Source organism: Coenobita brevimanus, chromosome 1, assembly GCF_032717465.1.
Source record: "Coenobita brevimanus isolate Jiangsu-jjx chromosome 1, ASM3271746v2, whole genome shotgun sequence".
Taxonomy (NCBI): Eukaryota; Metazoa; Arthropoda; class Malacostraca; order Decapoda; family Coenobitidae; genus Coenobita; species Coenobita brevimanus.
In genome coordinates this window covers 36,139,195-36,160,163 of record NC_136954.1, presented here as the reverse complement: position 1 = coordinate 36,160,163, position 20,969 = coordinate 36,139,195, and the positions used below count along the sequence as shown (strand labels likewise).

The window sequence follows — 20,969 nt, the reverse complement described above, 5'->3', positions numbered from 1 at the left end:
CCATGAAAAATACGAGCAGGAAGGGAAAAAACATGGCCAGGCTTTTAAAATCTCCTACGGATAATTTTCTGACAAACTGCGTAATTGTAAACTGCTATATTCTTGCCAAATCTCGACACTGCTGTTCAGTTTGGGACGGACCTCTTTTTCGTCTGTGTGTTAAAATACTAAACCTCCTCAATGATTTATCCTCAGTAAAGCTATTTGTGTATTAGTATTACATCAATACACACACACACACACACACACACACACACACCTTCGTCAGTTTTATAATTCCACCACTCTCCCTCCTTCCTCACCTCCCTCCCTCCCTCCCTCCCTCCCCCCCCTCTCTCTCTCTCTCTTTCTCTCTGTTCCTCCAAAGTTTTCAAATAAACGCGCCAGCACAACCCGTAAAAAATAGTCTTTACTTTAAACATGACCCTCAGGCCTCACCGAGACTCAAAGAAACATGAACTCAAACACAGGGTTGCAAATAGTCACGAGGAAGTGCAGGCCTTTCTTGCACATGAATTCTCTCTCTCTCTCTCTCTCTCTCTCTCTCTCTCTCTCTCTCTCTCTCTCTCTCTCTCTCCATCCGTTCAGCTACATACCTAAAAAGAGCATCCCTCCCTCCCCAATCTACCTATCTATTTATTTACCTATCTCACCTATCTCTCCATCATCAATTAATGATATTTGTCTCACCGGCCATAAGTCTGTTTACGGACGTACAGTATGTATGTCTGATTGTATGTATGTATCTGTATGGATATGTGTATTTATGTATGTATCAATGAATCAACTTGTTATTATAATGGCTTGCAGAGTGAAATCAACTAAGCAATCACCTGGTTTGATGCAACAGATACCATTCTACTATCTGAACATTTATTAGCAGTCATTAATGTGTGTGTGTGTGTGTGTGTGTGTGTGTGTGTGTGTGTGTGTGTGTGTGTGTGTGTGTGTGAAATCTCTCCTCAGTGACTTAACCCCAGCAAGCTATTCCATAATTTAATATAAGGCTGAGAGCTGCCTCCATCCAGGTAAATTAATTGGCTCTTCACTGCAGGTAGACTCATTACTAAACCACTGCTATGACTGGTGAAGGAGGGCGAGTCCGGAAATGAGGTCATGACCCCTCTGAACTTCACAGGTGTATGTACAGTTCATGTCACAAGTCCGTGGTTCAACGAGAGGAACACTGATAAGGATTCGACAAAAAAGTATGATTTTGAAAAGGATTACACTCACACTTGGAAAAACCTGCTCACTGGGGAAAAAAAAATCCCAGGTTTGTATACGTCTTTCTTTTGAACACCTCACGAGACTATGGTAAGACAAAGCTATGACTTACTGTGGGTTATAGTGAATAGAGTTTTACTGCCTGACACAACCTCTCTATACTGGCCAGACTATGGTTTCCTATTTATTTTATTTTATTACATATTTACTTTTGTATCTATTCGCACTGATTTTAATCCTCTCTATTAGTAACTTCACACACACACACACACACACACACACACACACACACACACACATTTTTTCTGCAATGATGTATAATAAACCCTGGGGAGCTTTTAACGAAATTTACAATCACGAGCTAAAGTTCGTCAACGTTCCTTTGTCAGCATTAATCCTGCCCTACCCATCATTCCCCTCACTACGTCAGACACTATCCTTGTCACAGTCTTTAGTTGTGTGTTTTATACTGCTATCACGAAAAACTATGACGCGCCCTCCGTCCCAGTAGCCGTAAGAGAAGTGTCAGCGAACTGTTTATCATGGCAATACTCTAAATATAACATGGTATTCACAGCTACACCACATTATCCCAGGAACGTCATTTCTGTTACACTATGGTGGTACCAATCTTAAGTGGCGGTTTGGGTGGGGCACGAACCTCTGTACAGTGTTGCCACGTGTTCCATACCCGCTATGTGAACGGCTCTAATATATGTAATAGGCATCACAATTAAGATAAACACATAAGAATATAATGGTAAGGTGTGTATTGTAATATATGAAAGAACAGTAAACTGATTATGCGTAAAATATTTATACGGCAATACAGAAACGTGGCATAATTATTTTACAGTGTTGCTTAAAAAAAAAGGTAGTCACTTTTATTGGCTGTTACCGTATTTCTGGGGTTGGTAATAATGTCACAATTATGATTATAAGATACTGTGCAGGAATATAAGCAAAAATATGCCAGTTTCTTAGTAAAAAAAAAATATATACATTAAACCCTCGTGAGCGGCAACACACACACACCCAGTCCGACCTGGTCATCTGTGCGGGATAGAGGAATAGGCCTATTTGGGGACACCTCTTAAAAAAAAACGCGCCAAGACTTTAACCTCCTGGGTGGTGTGGAAATAAAGTCAAATTTACAATATGTACATTATAACGTAAAAGAAAATAACCAAAATGTATCCTAAAATACCACAGACGAGAGAGAGAGAGGGGGGGGGGAAGGCAGACCAGGGTCAGTGTTGAGTGCAGCTGAGTGAGAGATGAAGGAAGGGAGGGAAGGAAGGAGGGAGAGAGTGATTGAATGAAAACAAATCATGGCGCCACAATAGTGAGGTCATCTGGCGCCATATGTAAAACAATAATATTTTTAAACAATTAGATATAATAAAAACAAAATAAAGAAATGAAAGCACAAGTTTATAAGTCACTCATAAAAGAAACAAAATTCCCAAGGGTGAAGCACATCTCTCCCAGGAGAGAGAGAGAGAGAGAGAGAGAGAGAGAGAGAGAGAGAGAAGGCAGACAAAGGGGCAGTGTTGAGTGCATTATCAAGCTGAGGTAAAGATGAAGGGAGGGGAGGAAGGAGGGCGAGAATGATTGAATGAAAAGGCGCCGTAACACAGAGGTCATCTGACGTCATATTTAAAACAATAATATAATAAAAAGCAAAATAAAGAAATGAAAGCACAAGTTTATAAGACAAAAGAAACAAAATTCCCTAGGGTGATGCATATCCCCCCAGGAGAGAGAGAGAGAGAGAGAGAGAGAGAGAGAGAGAGAGTGTATGGAAAACGTGGCACCACTGTACAGAGGTTCGTGCCCCACCAAAACCGCCACTTTAGAATGGTGCGACCATAGTACTACCGGTACCGCCAAATCACAACATTATGCTTGTCAAAACCCTTTGTATATAAAAGACAAATGGATTTGGTTTCTAACATATTCATTACTAAACTCTTAAACTAAATGAAATCCTCTGGTGGTATCATAAATCATACAATACGGCACCGTAGTGATGAGGTTAATACATCATTCATTTTTCTACAGCTGCCTGTTTGAAAAAAAAAAAAACTGGATGTAAACATTCAGCCATGTATACTTTAAGGAACCTTCGACTTACTCTCTTGGACCTAAATCTTTTGGCGGTAGCTGGAGTGGAATACTACATATATTTCAACCATAAAAGGACAAATGGTTACAGTATCAATTCTTTCATCCTCCAGTGACTCACTGAACTGATTCACATCGCTTTGTGTTAGGTGAGATAGAGTACGGAAGTTGTTAAAACATTTTTTTTTTTTATGACTGCATTATACGTCAGTTAGCAGACAATACATTCCGACACGAATATCTTCCATGATAAATTTAGTCTATTTTTTCTTTTCTTTTTTTTTTTTCAGGACGGGATAATTCTCGTATTCTGATTCAGGAAACGCCAGACGATTTTATTCAACTGAGAGTGGGTAATGAGCCTGAGTGTTTTAATACTCATCCCATTACTTTTCTCATGGTCCAAACAATTCAGGTATTCTATTTCAGCAATTCCAGCTGAAACCAGGTAACCAGGTGACTAAATTCAGGTGAGAATGAGTCAAAGTACACTGAGTGTTAAGTGTGTTGGAAAGTCGCATCATAAGCTGGCAACCACAGATAAGGAAGACAACTGCTGACCTACTTACAAACAGTACAAAGGGTGGGTGGTGGGGGGGTCAGAGCGTCCCAGTCCGAGTGACTGCCTTGACACTGGCGCAGGGTTCCACTGGGGGTATTGCAATCACGTAATGCCATCAAGGGCAGTAGGTATGTCCTCTATCACTGAAAGTACTGGACGGCGGTAGCGTAGCCTCCACACTTTGTTGTATGTAAGATGAGATTCGCTGTTACATACTTTCCAAACAGACTAGTGGACTAGGGCGCTCCATGGATGTGACCCTTAAGGAGTTACGTCTGAAGGAAGGTAACGGTAGGGTTTACTGTCATGGGCGTCCGGAGGGGGGGCGGGGCAAGGAAGAGCAGTTGCCCTTCCTTGGAATTCCAAAGTGCTTCAGTTTTTGTTCAAGGATGATTAAGTGATTTGAGTCGATTTATGCATTCTGTCACTTCAAGCATTTGATGTAAGTCATGTAAGAATATGCCTATGCCTATTTGGAGTGTGTGTACTGTATTTTGATATATTATAACCGCACATATAATTTATTTTGCCTTCCCCTTCAAAAAATCCTGCGGACGCCCCTGTTTACTGTTCACATACTGCTCTTCAGGGACAAGCGACTGGTCACTGGCCTGTTATGTCTGGACTTAGTAACCTATCCCCTGACCCCAACGCTCCTGACACTGCAATAAAGGATTGGCTGATATATGTAATGTGCATTTTACCCATGAGTTACCCACAGTCCAAACACGAAACAGAAGCAAGAAGGGTGTATGAGAGGAAAAAAATGCATGGAAGAGTTGTGGCGTGTGATAGGGGGAAGGAGATGTGCAGTGAGGAGGGAAAGAGGTGAGTGAAGGAGGCGGCGGCTGGCAGGGCAGTCGAATAAAATGTGAATAAATTGTGAATATGGATGGGGAGGGACGAGGAAGGAATGACAGGGGGGAAGAGGGAGGAGTAGACGAAGTGAGGGTGCATACCAGAGCAGGGCAGGAAAGGCGGTAGTAGAATATATTACGACTGAGAAAAATGACTGCACGGAGTGCGGGCTAAACATACAGACCTGTGTGTGTGAGTGTGTGTGTGTGTATCTAGAGAGAGAGAGAGAGAGAGAGAGAGAGAGAGAGAGAACGACGAACCACAAAAGGATTAGTCTTACACCGTTGACAAGACATATAGAGAGGGCGGAAAGGCTTCACCTCTCACGGAAGTTGGCGCTGTGGTGGGAAACACATGTACGTTCCGGAAATTAATGTCCAGACTGATGGGGTCCTCAGCAGACTAATATTTGGTGTGAGCTGCAGAAGAGGAAGGAGAGGTTTGGAGGAGGAGGAGGAGGAGGAGGCATGACAGACAATATAGAAAAGGAAAACGGGATACAGTACAGGGGAAAATGATAAACACATCAGAATAAACTAGTGCTGTGTTTGCATGGACTTGATATAACTTCCTTTCTCTATCTATCTATCTATGGCCCAACGTCCTAATTCCGCAAAGGGTGGCCGCAGACAAAACCTCCACGTTGCTCTGTCACCCGTCATTTGATTGCCCTCCCTCCAACTCACTCCCCTTTTATCCTTTCAGAACTAAATATTCCAGTTGTAGGAGGAACTGGGGATATGGGAAGGTAATTTTCCGTTCGTAAGTAATTTTTTTTTTTTCCAGGAAGAAGACATGGGAGGATCCAAAATAAGAGAGGAAATAAAAATAACACAAAACTGTCCAAATATCCAATCTAGGCCACAGCAGTTTATACAAAAATGATCTTTGTTACGAAACAGAACTATCTATCTACTGCCAGACGCCATAATCCCCTAATGGGTGGCCATTTGACTTTGAGTTATTTGTTTTACGGGGAGGGGCACTAACCCTTCACCAACCCACTTGCTGACACGTAGGGAGCACTTACGGTTTGGTTATATGGTTACCACCCAGCGTTGTAAATGGTTGATCGTAAGCTTCTTTGTGGATCATCGGGAACAAGAGAAATGAAAAGTATAAATACATAAATAAATAAATAAAATATATAACTTAGAAAATCTTAGTAAGGAGAGGTGGTACAAAAGCCTACCAATGTTACAAAACAAAAGTGACCTTAAATTTGCTGTATTTATCAGAGAAAGCGAGACACAGGGAAGTTTCTGCTTTCTTCTTCCTTTATCAGCGCTGTTAAAATATGCTGCCTGGGTGAGGGAGTTGTTCAAAACGTTTCCTTCCAAATAAACGTTCCTGGGAAAATAGGGTAAACGTTTGTGTTGTCTGAAGGGAAAATCCTCTCTATTAAAATGAGAGAGAGAGAGAGAGAATGTGTGATCTTGTCGCCTGGGGGAATGCTGGTAATTGTGATAGTTGTGGTGGTAGTTGAAAGACTGTGGTAACTGTAGTAGTAGTGGTAGTTGTGGATATGACAGGAGTGGGTGGTAGTTGTGGTACTGGTAGTTTGTGGCAGAGGTAGCTTGAGGTAGTGGTAGTTGTGGCAGGAATAGTTGTGGTATTAGCAGTCTGTTGTAATGGTGGTTGTGGTAGTGGTAGTCTGTGGTAGTGGTGGTTGTGGTAGGTGGGGTGGTAGATATATTTTTGGATTTTGACGGCCTGTGTGTGGATTATTAGTTGTGGCAGTTGTGGTTATGGAATAAGGGTGGTAGTAGCGGTAGTTAATGGGTGATTGTGATAGTTGTGTGGCTGAGTTGTGGTAGTACTCGTTGTTGCTATGTTGAGTGTGTGGGACGAGAGTGATAGGAGTGGAGGCGGAGGTGGCAGCCACAGTGGAGGTAGTAGCGATAGTGGTAGTGGTGGTGGCAGGCAGTGGTAGTGGTGGTGTAGTGGTGAACATAACAGGCACGGTGAAAGAATTATTAGTTATGATAATGGTCATTGGTGTTACTGATAAAGGCGACTGTAATAATGCCAGGCAATACTGGTGGCAGGATCATGGTAATGGTTGCGGCTGTGGTGGTAGGTTTAGTTGTAATGGTAATGGTAGTGGCCACAGCCAGCCTTGTTCTCGTTGGTATAGTACTGGTGGTGGTGGTGGTTGTGGTGGTGGTCCTTCATAGCAATTAGGGACTGAATGATCACAGTAATTGGGGTGAAGATGGTAACAGTAATGAGTATGATGGTGGGAGTTTAATGATTGCTGTTGGTGGCTACGGTAACAATGGTGAGGGTTACGTCGATGGTGAGAAGTAAAATAAAAGAGGCAGGTGTGGTGACAGGTATGGTGACAGACTTTGTGCTGCAGTAATGAAAGCGTCGATAATGACGTTGATGCGATGGTGATAATGATAGGTGGTATAGGCAAACGGATATACTGACTGACATAAAATACAGAATAAAGATACAGACAGATAGGCAGAAAGACAAAAGACGTACGGAGTTATACATCTATCTATCTGTCTATCTCTCCATATACACATAAATGCACATATACTCGTATACACATACGAGAGAGAGAGAGAGAGAGAGAGAGAGAGAGAGAGAGAGAGAGAGAGAGAGACCGTTTTTCGCGAGGACGAGAAGAAAAAGTCTCCATTTTAGACAAACTTAAATCTGTTTTTTTCCTCGTATCCTTTTTGCTATGTCCATTCCTGCATCGCATCCTCTAACAAACTCCTTGCCTCGTTTTCCCTCAATTTTCTTCCCTTGTTTCCTTCCTTCTCCATCTTGTGTGTATATATTTGCTTTCTCTTTGACGTTCCTCTATAATTTTTCTCTCAGCTTTATTCCCATTCTATTTTTACTGTCATCCAACACCTGTTTTTTTGCTTTCAACATTTTTAATCTTTCGTCTTTTGTTTTCTGGCTTCTTTCGTTCTCTCATCCTTCGCTCAGTCTTTTTATCTTCCTTTCTTCACCTTACTCTCACTCATTCTCTTTTTTCTCATTTAGCTTCATCGTACTGTACATTCTTTCTCTCTCTCTCTCTCTCTCTCTCTCTCTCTCTGTATCCATCTTGTAAGCATTAGGTCTTCCCCTTGTATCTGTCTTATATGTATTTGCATTTTCTTCAATGGCCCATCGCTTAAGGAGCCTCCCTAACACCTTTTCTTAAGCAATTTATTTTGGATACGGACGGTTAGTATAATTTTGCACGTTATCGATGAGAAGCATGGTGATAATATAATGATTTAAATAACACGGAAGAGGAGAGCAACGTGTAATAAGCAAAATAAATCGCTTGGGAAGAGGTGTTCAGGAGCTTCCTCAACCGACGAGAATACTGGCCTGTGTGCGTGGTGGAAAGCCTTGGTTAAGCCTTGGAGAAGCCACCGACTCACAGAATATTGGAAAGTGAGCATCAAGTGGTAAATTTTAAAGACAATATTGATGAGGATGTGGGGCAGGGTGAGGAAGAGAGGGAAGGAGGAGGGAAAGAGTAAAAGAGGGAGGGAGAAAAGTTGGGGGGAAAGAAGGAAAGAGTAGGAGAGGGAGGGAGGATGGAAAGAGTAGGGGCATGTGGGAGGAACGAAGGAGTAGGAGAGGGAAGGAGGGAGAAAAGAGAAGAATGGAGACTTTTAAAAAATGAGGGAGTGAGGAGAGGAGGGGATAGGAAAAAGGGGAGGTAGGAAAGGGGGAAGGCAGAAAAGAGAATGAGAGGGAAGGAGTGAGAAAAGAGAAAAAAAGGGGAGAGAAAGAGTATACACAATGAAGAAGATAGGAGAAGAGGTAGGAAAGAGTCGAGGAAGGAGAAAAGAAGTGAAGGAAGCCGTAAAATGAATGAGGGGAAAGAGGGGGGAGGACGAGGAACGAAAGAGGGGAAAATGGAGGAAGAAAGGGAAAGTAAACTCTGCAAAGAATGAGAGAAGGGAATGGGAGGTAAGAAAGAGGGGAAGAAAGAAAAGGAAAGGGAGAGAAGCAGCAAAGTATGACGGAGTGAGAGGAAGGAGAGATAGAAAAGAGGGGAGGAAAGAAGATCTAGGAGACGGGGGGAGAGGAGAGGAGGTGGGGAAATAAAAGACTAAGGGAAATTTGGGATAGAAGAGGAGAAATACCGAGGAAGAGAGTGGAGGAGGAGGTAGGGAAGGGGAGGAAAGGGAATGATGGAAGAAGTGAAAAATGAAAAACGAATTAAGTGAAAAGAAGAATTGTGCACGAAAAAGAACAAGTACGTAGGAAAGAGAGAAAGAAAGAGTTATATCAATAAGACAGAGGAGTGAGGAAGTGGAAGACGACATGGAAAGAACAGGTAACAGGAGACAGACAGGGAAGAATGAAAAGAAAAGGTTATAAAGGAAAGAGACAAGGCGAGAACGGAAGAGGGAGTAAAATGAGGAGGGAAATTTTAAAAGCCAACATAGTAATGAAGAGGGAGAGACTGAGGAGGAGGAGGAGGAGGAGGAGAAGGAAGAGGAGGAGGAGGAAGAGGAGGAGCAGGAGCAGGAGCAGGAGGAGGAGGAGGAGGAGGAGGAAGAAGAGGAGGAGGAGGAAGAGGAGGAGCAGGAGCAGGAGGAGGAGGAGGAGGAGCAGGAGGAAAATGTAATGAAAATGGAAGAGGAGGAGGTATGACTGAGGAAGGCGCGAGAGAAGTGGAAGGAAAGGAAAAAGCTTGAGAGATGGAAGGGAGGAAGAAGGAAGGTGGAGGGAAGAAAGGAAAGCACGAGAAAGGAAGGACAAGTGGAGAGACGTGGCTGTAGTTTGGGGAAAAATTTTTTGAAAAGCGTGAGGAAAAGGAAGGAGGGAGGCTGAGTCAATAAATATATCAGGCTAACTGTTTGTGTGTGTGGCGGTGAGATGTAAGGGAATAATTCTGACTTTTAGTTTAAGAAGGAGTTGTGGACCAAGGCAGAGACCAAGACTGAGAAGAAATGATGGTAGAGATGCTTGGTACAGAGGAAATGATACAGTATACAGGTGCCTGATACACAGGAAATTATACAGTATAAAGGTGCTTAATGCAGTGGAAATTATATTACTATTAAGGTGTTTGATAGAGGAAATGATGATACAATATAAAGGTGCTCAACAGAATAAATGGTGCAGTATACAGGAGTTTGATAGAGAAAATGGTACAATATAAGGTCTATCTATCTATCTACGAGGTGTGTCAGAAAAGTTCCAGGACTGAATGTGCTGTGTGAGCTATGAGTGGGAGAGGGATTAGCGGGTTGCATCACTGTATGACGTAATATCCAGGGAGTTTATGACTGTGATCTCAGCTCTCTGCAGCCATTGATCTTTTTTTCACATGCTTTTGTATACATGTCCTCTGTTTCAGGTCGTCAAGCGATGAGCACAGAGCAACAAACCAACCTGAAGTTTCTGGTCCGGTTGGGGAAAACTCCGTCTGAAGCACTGGGAATGCTGCAGCAAGCGTACGGAGATGAGACGATGTCACGCTCACGTGTTTTTGAGTGGTACAAGAGGTTCAAAGAGGGACGCGAGGACGTGGAAGACGACTCCAGGAGCGGAAGGCCTTCAACGAGCAGGACTAAAGCCAACGTTAAGCATGTCAGGCAGATTGTGCGTGGCGATCGTCGGTTGACTGTTCGACTGATCGCAAATGAGCTGGGCATGAACTGGGACAGCGTCTGGAAGATTAACACTGAAGATTTGGGTATGTGGAAAGTCTGCGCAAAGATGGTGCCGAAGCTGCTGAATGATGACCAGAAGGATCAGCGCATGCAGGTGTGTCAGGACATCCTCGAGCGTCTTGAAACCGAACCAGACTTGCTAGGGAGAGTCATCACCGGTAATGAGTCATGGATCTTCGAGTACGACCCGGAGACCAAACGCCAGAGCCTTCAGTGGAAGAGTCCGATGTCGCCAAGGCCGAAGAAAGCAAGACAGTCGAAGTCCAAAGTCAAAGTCATGTTGATCGCATTCTTCGATGTGAGGGGCATCGTCCACACCGAGTTCTTGCCACAGGGCCAGACGATTAACCATCATGCCTACAAAGAGATCCTGCGGCGTTTGCTTCATTCAGTGCGCAAGAAGAGGTGAGAGTTGTGGCAGGACAACTCGTGGCTGCTTCACCATGACAACGTGCCTGCTCACAGTGCCCTGAGCATCCGACAGTTCCTGGCCGAGAGGAACATCGCCGTGCTGAAGGAACCTCCCTACTCACCCGTCCTGGCTCCGTGTGATTTTTTCCTCTTCCCCAAGCTCAAGGGGGTCATCAAGGGGACCCGTTTTGAAGACGTGGAAGACATCAAGATGGCCGTGACGACAGAGCTGCGGAGGATCCTGGAAGAATCCTTCCAGGAGTGCATGGAGGCTTGGCAGAGAAGGATGGGAAAGTGCGTTAGACTCCAGGGGGATTACTTCGAAGGGGACAACTCGTAGTTTGTAGTTTGGATTTGAAATATATCTTTTGTGACATCAGTCCTGGAACTTTTCTGACACACCTCGTATATACCTAGGCTGCTTCCCCCAAGGAAAGGGAGGAAGCCGAGACAGGACGACACACTCCCCATTTACTCATCCATTCAAACACATGCATTCGCATCTTAGCCCCAAAGGGGAGAACAGACAGATCCTCACCGCACCACACCGCACAAGGGTCAACTGCGCAACGCAATCAGTGACATCCGCAGCAGGGCCCGACAGCAGAGCTGGTTTACCCCTGCCACATCATAACAGACCCATCCCCTTACCCGCACCTGACCTAACTAGCTGGTCAGACCAAATGCGGGAGAATATCCCCTCAGGGCTGCGTCATCACTTATTCATTCACAATTTCTCTCCATTTATTTCTGTCACGCACAGCCACTCTTCCTTGCTCAACAGACATCCCTCTCGCATCCAGCACTCTCTTCACACTGTCTATCCATCCTATTCGTGGTCTTCCTCTCAGCCTTACACCTCTCACATCAGATCTAGTTATCTTTATCACCAATCGCTCATTATCCATTCTCTCCATATGCCCAGACCATCGCAACACCCTCTGCTCAACTCTACCAGCCATCTCCCGAACAACTCCAGTTCTCCTTCGCACTTCATCATTTCGCACTCGATCCATATGCGTCACTCCACACATACTCCTCAGACACCTCATCTCCATTACATTCAAACTTTTCCTCTCTGCTACATCCATATTCCATGTTTCAGCCCCATATAACGCAGTCGGTACCACAACACCCTCATACAGCCTTCTCTTTACATCCATTCTAAGCGAACGACATCTAACCACTTTTTTCATTCCTCCCAGCACCTTTCCTACTTTACTTATTCGAAACTTCACTTCTGCATCTATTCTTCCATCCACAGCAACATGTGACCCTAGATATTTAAAACACTCTATCTCCTCAAGCAACTCGCCATTCAAAACTATATTCATTCCCCTACCATCTACCAACCTCGTACACTTCATCACTTTACTCTTATTCTCATTTACTTTCAATTTCCTCCTTTCACACAGCCTTCCAAACTCCTCTACCAACTGCCTCAATCTCTCCTCTGAATCAGTCACCAGTGCAGTACAGTATCATCTGCAAACAGCAGCTGCTTCAGATTCCACTCTCCACCATCAACATTCACCAGACTCAGACCTCCACCTAAAACTCTTGCATTCACCTCCCTTACAACACCATCCATGTAAATATTAAACAACCAAGGCGACATCACACATCCCTGTCGCAGCCCCACTCTCATGGGAAACCAATCACTCACAGCATTTCCCACTCTTACACACGCTCTACTATTTACATAAAAACTTTTCACCCTTTTTAGTAACCTACCATCAAGTCCATACAATCTTAAAACAGTCCACAAAGCCTCCCTATCAATTCTATCATACGCTTTCTCTAAATCCATAAATGCCCAAAACACATCCCTGCCTTTCACTAAATACTTTTCACACACTTGTCTCACAGCAAACACCTGATCCACGCATCCCCTCCCTCTCCTAAAGCCACACTGCTCATCACCAATCACTCCCTCTGTACCCTCTCTAACTCTCGTAATTAACACTCTACCATACACCTTACCTACAACACTCAACAGACTTATACCCTTAAAGCTAGTACATTCATACTTATCACCCTTGCCTTTATACAACGGTACCACACAAGCACTTGCCCAGTCAATTGGGACCATACCTTTCACAAAGCACACATTCAACAATCTTACTAACCAGTCAACAATAGTCACTCCACCACCCTTCAGGCATTCCACAGCACACCCATCCATACCTGCGGCTTTCCCTGTTTTCATCTCCTTTACTGCCTTCTCCACTTCCTCCTTCGTGATCAAAGAATCATTCAACTCTCCCAATACATTTATTCCTTGCACCTTTCCATCCACCACAATCTCAGCCACCCTTTCCTCCTCTACATTTAACAATCTTTCAAAATACTCTGCCCATCTCTTCCTTACTGCATCCATCTCAATTATCATCCTTCCATCCTCTGCTTTTACTCGTTCTTCCTTCCCAGACTCTCCCTTTCGCACTCTTTTCACCTCCTTCCAAAACATTTTCTTATTCTGTTGAAAATTCTCTGTCAGCCGCCTACCCCACCTCTCATCTGCTGCCACTTTAGCATCACGCACAGCCCTTCTCGCCCTATTCCTCTTTTCCTTATACCTTTCATATGACATCTCATCCTTCCTCAGCAGCCACACTTCATATGCAGGTCTCTTCTCAGCCACAGCCATACTTACTTCCTCGCACCACCATTCACTTCCTTTTCTTGCACCACCACCCACACGTCTCACACCACACACCTCTTCTGCATGCCCCACCACAGCACTCTTAAACAACTGCCATTCCTCCTCTACGCTGCCATTTTCCCGATCTTTCACTGCGTTCCACTCATCTTTCAATTTCACCTGATACTCTATCTTTTTCTCTCTTTTATCCAATTCACTCACTTTCAAAACCTCCCTGCCACACATAACCCTCCTAGCTCTCACCCATCTCTTACCTACTCTTAACTTTCCCTCCACCAGGTAGTGGTCAGACATACCTCCACCCTCCCCTCTCAGAACTCTCACATCCAATAATCTTCCTATTTCATTCCTAGACACAACCACATAGTCCATCAAAGTTCTATCAACAACCCTTCCACCCTCCTGTCTCACCCATGTATACTTATAAATATCTTTCTTCTCAAACAGCGTATTTATGATCACCATCTCTCGCTCAACACACATCGCTATCATTCGTTCCCCATTTTCATTTCTTCCAGGCACACCATGCATACCAACTACATCTTCAGCTGCTACATTTCCCACTCTAGCATTCAGATCTCCCATCATTACCACATTCACATTCGCTCCAAACTCCGCAGACACTCATCAACATCATTCCAGAAAGACTCCCTCTCTTCTTCATCCCTTTCACTACCAGGCCCATATGCACTCACAAACACCCACAACTCACGTTCAAATTTCGCTTTCACCCATTTCACCCACATCAGCCTCGATGACACCTCCTTCCATTCAATCACACACTGCTGTACTTCCGGACTCACTAACTAGGCCACACCTCTTGCCCTTCCTCTATCAACACCTGACAATCTTCCATTCACACTTCCAAACATAGACTCACCCTTCCCTTTCATCTTCGTTTCACTCAAAGCTAACACATCCAACTTTCTTCTCACAAACATTCTCCCAGTCTCCTCCCTTTTAGCCTCAATCGCACTACATCCACGCACATTCATAGACCCAATCTTCAGGGTACGGGGATAACTCCATCCCCCATCCCTTTCTCTGGCCTGTCTCTTTTTAGGAACTAAAAAACAGAGGAGGGGGTCCCTAGTCCACTCACCCCGCCCCTTTTAGTCGCCTTTTACGACACACAGGGAATACGGTGGCAGTATTCTTCCTAACACAACCTGGCCGCAGAGTAGTAGTACCACCCCATAGTGCGGCCAGATTGTGTCCCCCCCGCCACAGGGGGGAAATGACACAGTACAGGTGCTTGACACAGAAGAAAATGATGGTACAGTATAGAAGTACTTAAGAATGTAACTTTTACCTTAAGATGTTGCTGCATGTTAATCTGGCTATCGTCAATTTTATTTTGGTCAGGGAACCCTCTGCCTTCAAAATTGTTAAACCTCTTTTTAGTCTAACTTGACCTGCAATATCAATCCCTCTATCTTAACTGATGAACACCAGAATACGATGCTAGTCACGAAGACGTGCTATGGACAGGATGCAGAGCTGCAGCATCATCTTTTTAAGCCACTGAGGTAAATGAAATAGCTTGCAAAAGGACGAAAATCTGGGCCAAGTTAAGGTGAAAAGAGTAGAGTCCACGAGACGCCTTTCCTACGCTGAATATAATCGTTTGTTGGAAGCAAGACATATTAGCCATCTAGAGATCTGACACGAATGAAGTGGATTTTGAGTAAAGTTGTATGCATAAAAAATATACTGACAGGAACGCGGACGGATTAGAGAGAGAGAGAGAGAGAGAGGAGTGTGTGTGTGTGTGTGTGTGTGTGTGTGTGTGTGTGTGTGTGTGTGTGTGTGTGTGTGTGTGTGTGTGTGTGTGTGTGTGTGTGTGTGTGTGTGTGTGTGTGTGTGTGTGTGTGTGTGTGTGTGCCATCTACAGTTCTAAAGGAGAAAACTTTGCCTACTTGTTATCCTACATTGGACACACGTTGTGTACCTTGGTACTAAAATGTAACTTACTCATGTGATTCGTAGATCTATCTCCCAAAAGGATGGACGAATTACCACTTAGATCTGACATGTATATAAAACTTAACCAAACATATTACTTTTTGTCTTTATGTTACAGAGCCGTAAATCGTTCTGTAATTAAATCCAAATTTTAAAAATTGCTCTTTGGGGGGCAGATAAAACAGTTTCACCCTACCGTCTATCCTCTTCAGACATGCCACCCCTTCCATCTTCATACTTACCCCGTTTGTATAAATGCACATGTCCCTTCACTTTTCAGAGACTCTGACGAGGGTCCAAGTCGAGCCGAAACTGCTTCATCTTCCCAGTAAGCAACATTTTAATTATGGGTACAATTCTTCCATAAGCTAGCTTATTTGGAGGCATTCAATTTTCTCTTCCGCATACACTCTTCCATCTCACAAATGTAAATACATCAATTCCCTTCACCGCCGGCACAAGGACAGAAGTTGATCTAGTAATTACAGACATCTTCCTTTTGGCTTATTGTACAGTAGGCATCATAAGTCCTGTCGCCTTTCCAGCTTTTCTCTTCAAGCACTTTGATAATCAAAATCCGTGGCAACCGACACTGAGAACTTCACTTGGCCTCAGATCAGCGTCTTCGGTAACGCTTGCTGCAGGTCCACATCGCTGATTTTCTAAGTTTGTAGAGAGAGAGGCAGGGGAGGCGACAGGACTTTTGATGTTTACTTTACATACCTGTGTTTGCTGTATATGTTATCTGTTTTAATCAAGCGCACAGATAGTCAAGGTAATACAACAGAGACAAGAGCCATATTTACCTTAAACTCTCATATGACGTAACCAGGGTCCGCTTCTTAGTGCTAAGGTGGTAATTCCAAGGTTGTTTGAATATACGAGCAGCAGTTGTATACTTACGTTGAGAGTGAGTCTGTCACTTTCACTTCCACTTTCGTAACTCATAGTGTTCATACATGCTGGAGTGAGACTTTCACTTTCATTGCTCCTGGTATATATACTCGTATTCTTGTGTTACTACTGATTTAGATTTCTATTTGCATTCTCTATTTTATTTACATTATTTATCATTTCTATTTGCCAACGGCCATACCACGTTGAGTACACCGCTTCCCGTCCGATCAGCGAAGTTAAGCAACGTTGGGTTTGGTTAGTACTTGGATGGGTGACCGCCTGGGAACACCAGATGCTGTTGGCATAACGTTCTCCCTACGTGTCAAGTGGGGTTGGTGGAGGATTAGTGCCCCTCCCTGTAAAACAATTAACTCTGAGCTCTTGGCCACCCCGTTTGGGATACGTGGCATCTGGCATTGAATGAATGACTGAGTTGGCAATGACACTCGTGCAGTCTAGAATCGCTTCGAACCATCAATATGTCACAGGTGTGTAAGGCCTCGACTACCTTTTAGACTGAGGTAAGGATGATTAGTGACACTCTAGACTGCATGAATACAGTATACCCTTCTCTCTCTCTCTCTCTCTCTCTCTCTCTCTCTCTCTCTAAGCTGTCCTAAAATTGCCATCTCTCCATCTTGCATGCTGAGCTGTAACAATGCATTAACTCCGGAATACGAACCTAGTCACGAAGAAGTGCTTTGAAAAGGATGTAGAGCCATAGCTCTTGCCTTTTTCTGTCACTAAGCTACGAGAAATAGATTGCAAAGGACGAAACTCTGGGCCAGGTTAGAGTACAGATTAGAGTACAAACCCTAGCACAGCCGGGAAATTTTGTCATACTCTTTTTTCTCTAACTTGGCCAAAAAATTGACGTCTCTCTGTCTAGAATAGTAATGACATTTTAGCACTAGAATATGATGCTAGTCACGAAGAAGGGCTATAAAAAGGATGTAGAGTAGTAGTACTGTCTTTTCTGCCTTCGAGCTACGTGCAATAAGCTTCAGAAGGACGAAAATCTGGACCAAGTTAATGTGAAAGTACTACAATAAATAATGCACACCCGGGAAATTTTGCCGGTAGATAATACACTGATGCCAAAACACCTCACTCGTTAACAACAGCAATACTTTTATTCAGTACTTACCGACATGCATCTGTCTCATCCGATCAATTGAAAAAGAAAATAAATTCCAAAATCTACCCGGCCCTCCAATAACGATAATATATTCCAATTTAGTAATTATCTTTACGAACTAATATTTAAATTTCCAAAAACAGCTCTTAAAAAATCCTTGTTACCTCCCCCTTCCCCCAAAAAAGCAAATGATCCCGTTAAAAACGCTTCTCAATAATAATAATAATGCAAATATTATAATAATAATAATAATAATAATAATAATAATAATAATAATAATGAACAGAAACTTCACCAATAATCGACACCAAGCATTTTTTCTCGACTTCCACATTTCTCATTCATGTCTGAATACCAGAAGCCTTCCTTCGTCACCATAACGGTAAGAGACAACATTTTCTTGTAATACCTACCACTATCACAGCAAAAATACACTTCTAAATCAGGGAGAGAGAAAAAAAATTGAAAGGCCTCCATTCCACAGCCTATAAGAAATTTTGAATAATAATAATAATAATAATAATAATAATAATAATAATAAATTATAATCCATCCATCCATCCATCATCCAATCCTACGTTACCCAATGAGAAGCGTAGGAGCCTGGGGCTAGGCAGTTGGTCTCGACATTTAAGATGAGAGTGACCAGCCTCACTCATCCCTGAGTGACATTACATGAGCAATCAACCCCAACTACCCCTTGGATATAAACCCTCACCGGCTCAATCCGACTGGGGCGCAATAATTACCCACTAAACCACCAGGTGCCAAAATTTGGCTATATGGTTACCACCCAGCGAAGTAAATGGTTTCTTGGTGTACAGGAAACCATTTGGCTTGTCACTCAGTGTAGAGTCACCCACAGGCAGAAGGAAAAGGAAAGAATGAAGGAAAGAAAGAAGAGGGGGTGTAAGGTCACCCGTAGGCAGAAGGACAAGGAAAGAATGAAGGAAAGAATAGAAGAGGATGGAAGGAAAGAAGGACGGAAGAGAGGAAAGGGCAGACACCCGATAGCAGCACTACATCGAGTGCGTGGATGGTGAGCGCCCTCACCTGTCACTTAATAATAATAATAATAATAATAATAATAATAATAAAATATACTCTTCCTTCTATCCATCAGTGGCCTAAGCTGTAAACTCACACCAAAAAGTATCGGTGCACAATTGATTTTGAGACACCGGACGATGGCTGCTGGAAACTGAACAACGATTTTTTCTACCCATGCTGATAAACTTGCTACCTTAAGGATGCTATACATGGCTCATTTGCGACATTTTTTAGTCCGTATTGTTATTATATGCTTAGCAAAGTGGTTACAGATACATCTTACCGATAATTAATGAGCAAAAATGATCATTTCAGATATCATCGTGCCCTACCTGCGCGATACTTTTTGGTGTGATTGTACATCTAATCCTATCCACTCATATGCTGATGGCTCCATCCTTCACCTTTCCATCCGCTTCTAGCAGCGTCCATGTCTGCAGTTATATACATTATCAAACAAGGGATGAGTCTCTGGCACACCTAATGTCTGAATTGGCTCATATATGTGACTGGGGTAAAATTAATTTTGTTTTTAATGCATAAAAAACTCAGTTCTTACATTTTCAACGTCAAAATCTTCTGCATGAGTATCCACTAATTTTTAAACATATCCTACTCAATTCTTCATTATTCTTGAACATACTTGGGGTTTCATTCTCTCGGGATCTGTCTTGTAAAATCTGCTTCCAAGATATTGAGTTTGCTGAGTCTTCTTTACCCCCGCAATACATTTATTTTATTCACCCCCGTGTAGAGTACATCTCTCATGCGTGGGGCGGCTACCCACATATAGCTCTTCTTAACAAGGTAGAATCAAAGGCTTTACGTCTCATTAACTCTCCTCCTCTTACTGGCTCCCTTCAACCTCTGTTTCTTCGCCCCATTGTCGCATATTTACCTATTTCCTCTTGCCACGTCGTTGGTCACTGCTTCTCTGAACTGTCTGCTTGAATCCCTCCACCACTATGGTGGGCGCGTTGCACCCGTCTAGCAGCGAACTCTCATCCCTTTTCTGTCCAGCTCTCTAAGGTAAGATTTAACCGTTACTTCCAGCCCTTAATGTATCTAACAGGTCAACTCTGGAACTGTCTTCCTCTGTATTTCCGACTGCCTACAACCTCCTGTCCTTTAAACGCAGTATGTCCAGGCATCTCGAAATGAATTTGGCTCTGTTATCTTGCTTTTATTTTTTCTTGGAGCCAACATTCTTGCGAGCTTCTAGCCTCTGGTTCCTTCTTCCTTAGAGAAAAAAAAAAGTATTGAAAAAAAAAAAAAAAACACACCACAGCCTACAGGGAAATATCGACAGACTATAATAATAATAATAATAATTACTGGGTACTCATCAAAATAAATCCGTCGCCAGCGCCCGAGAATAATAATAATAATAATAATAATAATAATAAAGGTAGGTGGGGGCGCTCACCATCCGCCCACTCGATGTAGTGCTGCTGTCGGGTGTCTGCCCTTTCCTTTCCTCCATCCTTTTTCCTTCCACCCTCTTCTGTCTTTCTTTTCTTCATTCTTTCCTTGTCCTTTTGCCTATGGGTGACTCCCTCTTCTGTCTTTCTTTCCTTCATTCTTTCCTCTTCCTTCAGCTTGTGGGTGACTCTACACTGACTGACAAGCCAAATGGTTTCCTGTACACCAGGAAACCATTTACTACGCTGGGTGGTAACCATATAACCAAATTTTGGCGACTGGTGGTTTAATGGGTAATTATTGCACTCCAATCGGATTGAGCCGGTGAAGGTTTATATCCAAGGGGTGGTTGGGGTTGATTGCTCATGTAATGCCACTTAGGGATAAGTGAGGCTGGTCACTCCCATCTTAGATGTCGGGACCAACTGCCTAGCCCCGGGCTCCTACGCTCCTCATGGGGAAATGTAGGATTGGATGACGGAGGGATGGATGGATGGATAATAATAATAATAACTAGGTACTCACCGGGATATAGTCGTCGCCAGCGCCCGGGAATAATAATAATAATAATAAATAAATAAATAATAATAATAATAATAATAATAATAACAACAATAATAATAAGCGGGTACTCACCGAGATATAGCCGTGGCCAGCGCCCGGGAATAATAATAATAATAATAATAATAATAATAAGCGGGTACTCACCGAGATATAGCCGTGGCCAGCGCCCGGGAATAATAATAATAATAATAATAATAATAATAATAATAAGCGGGTACTCACCGAGATATAGCCATGGCCAGCGACCGGGAATAATAATAATAATAATAATAATAATAATAATAATAATAATAAGCGGGTACTCACCGAGATATAGCCGTGGCCAGCGCCCGGGAATAATAATAATAATAATAATAATAATAATAATAAGCGGGTACTCACCGAGATATAGCCGTGGCCAGCGCCCGGGAATAATAATAATAATAATAATAA

The 20,969-nt window shown here is 43.1% G+C and overlaps 1 non-coding gene and 1 pseudogene across 1 annotated transcript; one reads left to right on the top strand and one right to left on the bottom strand.

Annotated features, from left to right (window-relative positions):
• Positions 1-20,969, bottom strand: part of LOC145394155 (glutamate receptor 1-like) — an 804,310-nt pseudogene that overhangs the window by 415,789 nt on the left and 367,552 nt on the right.
• LOC145418115 (5S ribosomal RNA) lies at positions 16,549-16,667 on the top strand. The gene has a single exon (XR_013900640.1). It is a non-coding gene; the product is annotated as a 5S ribosomal RNA (ribosomal RNA).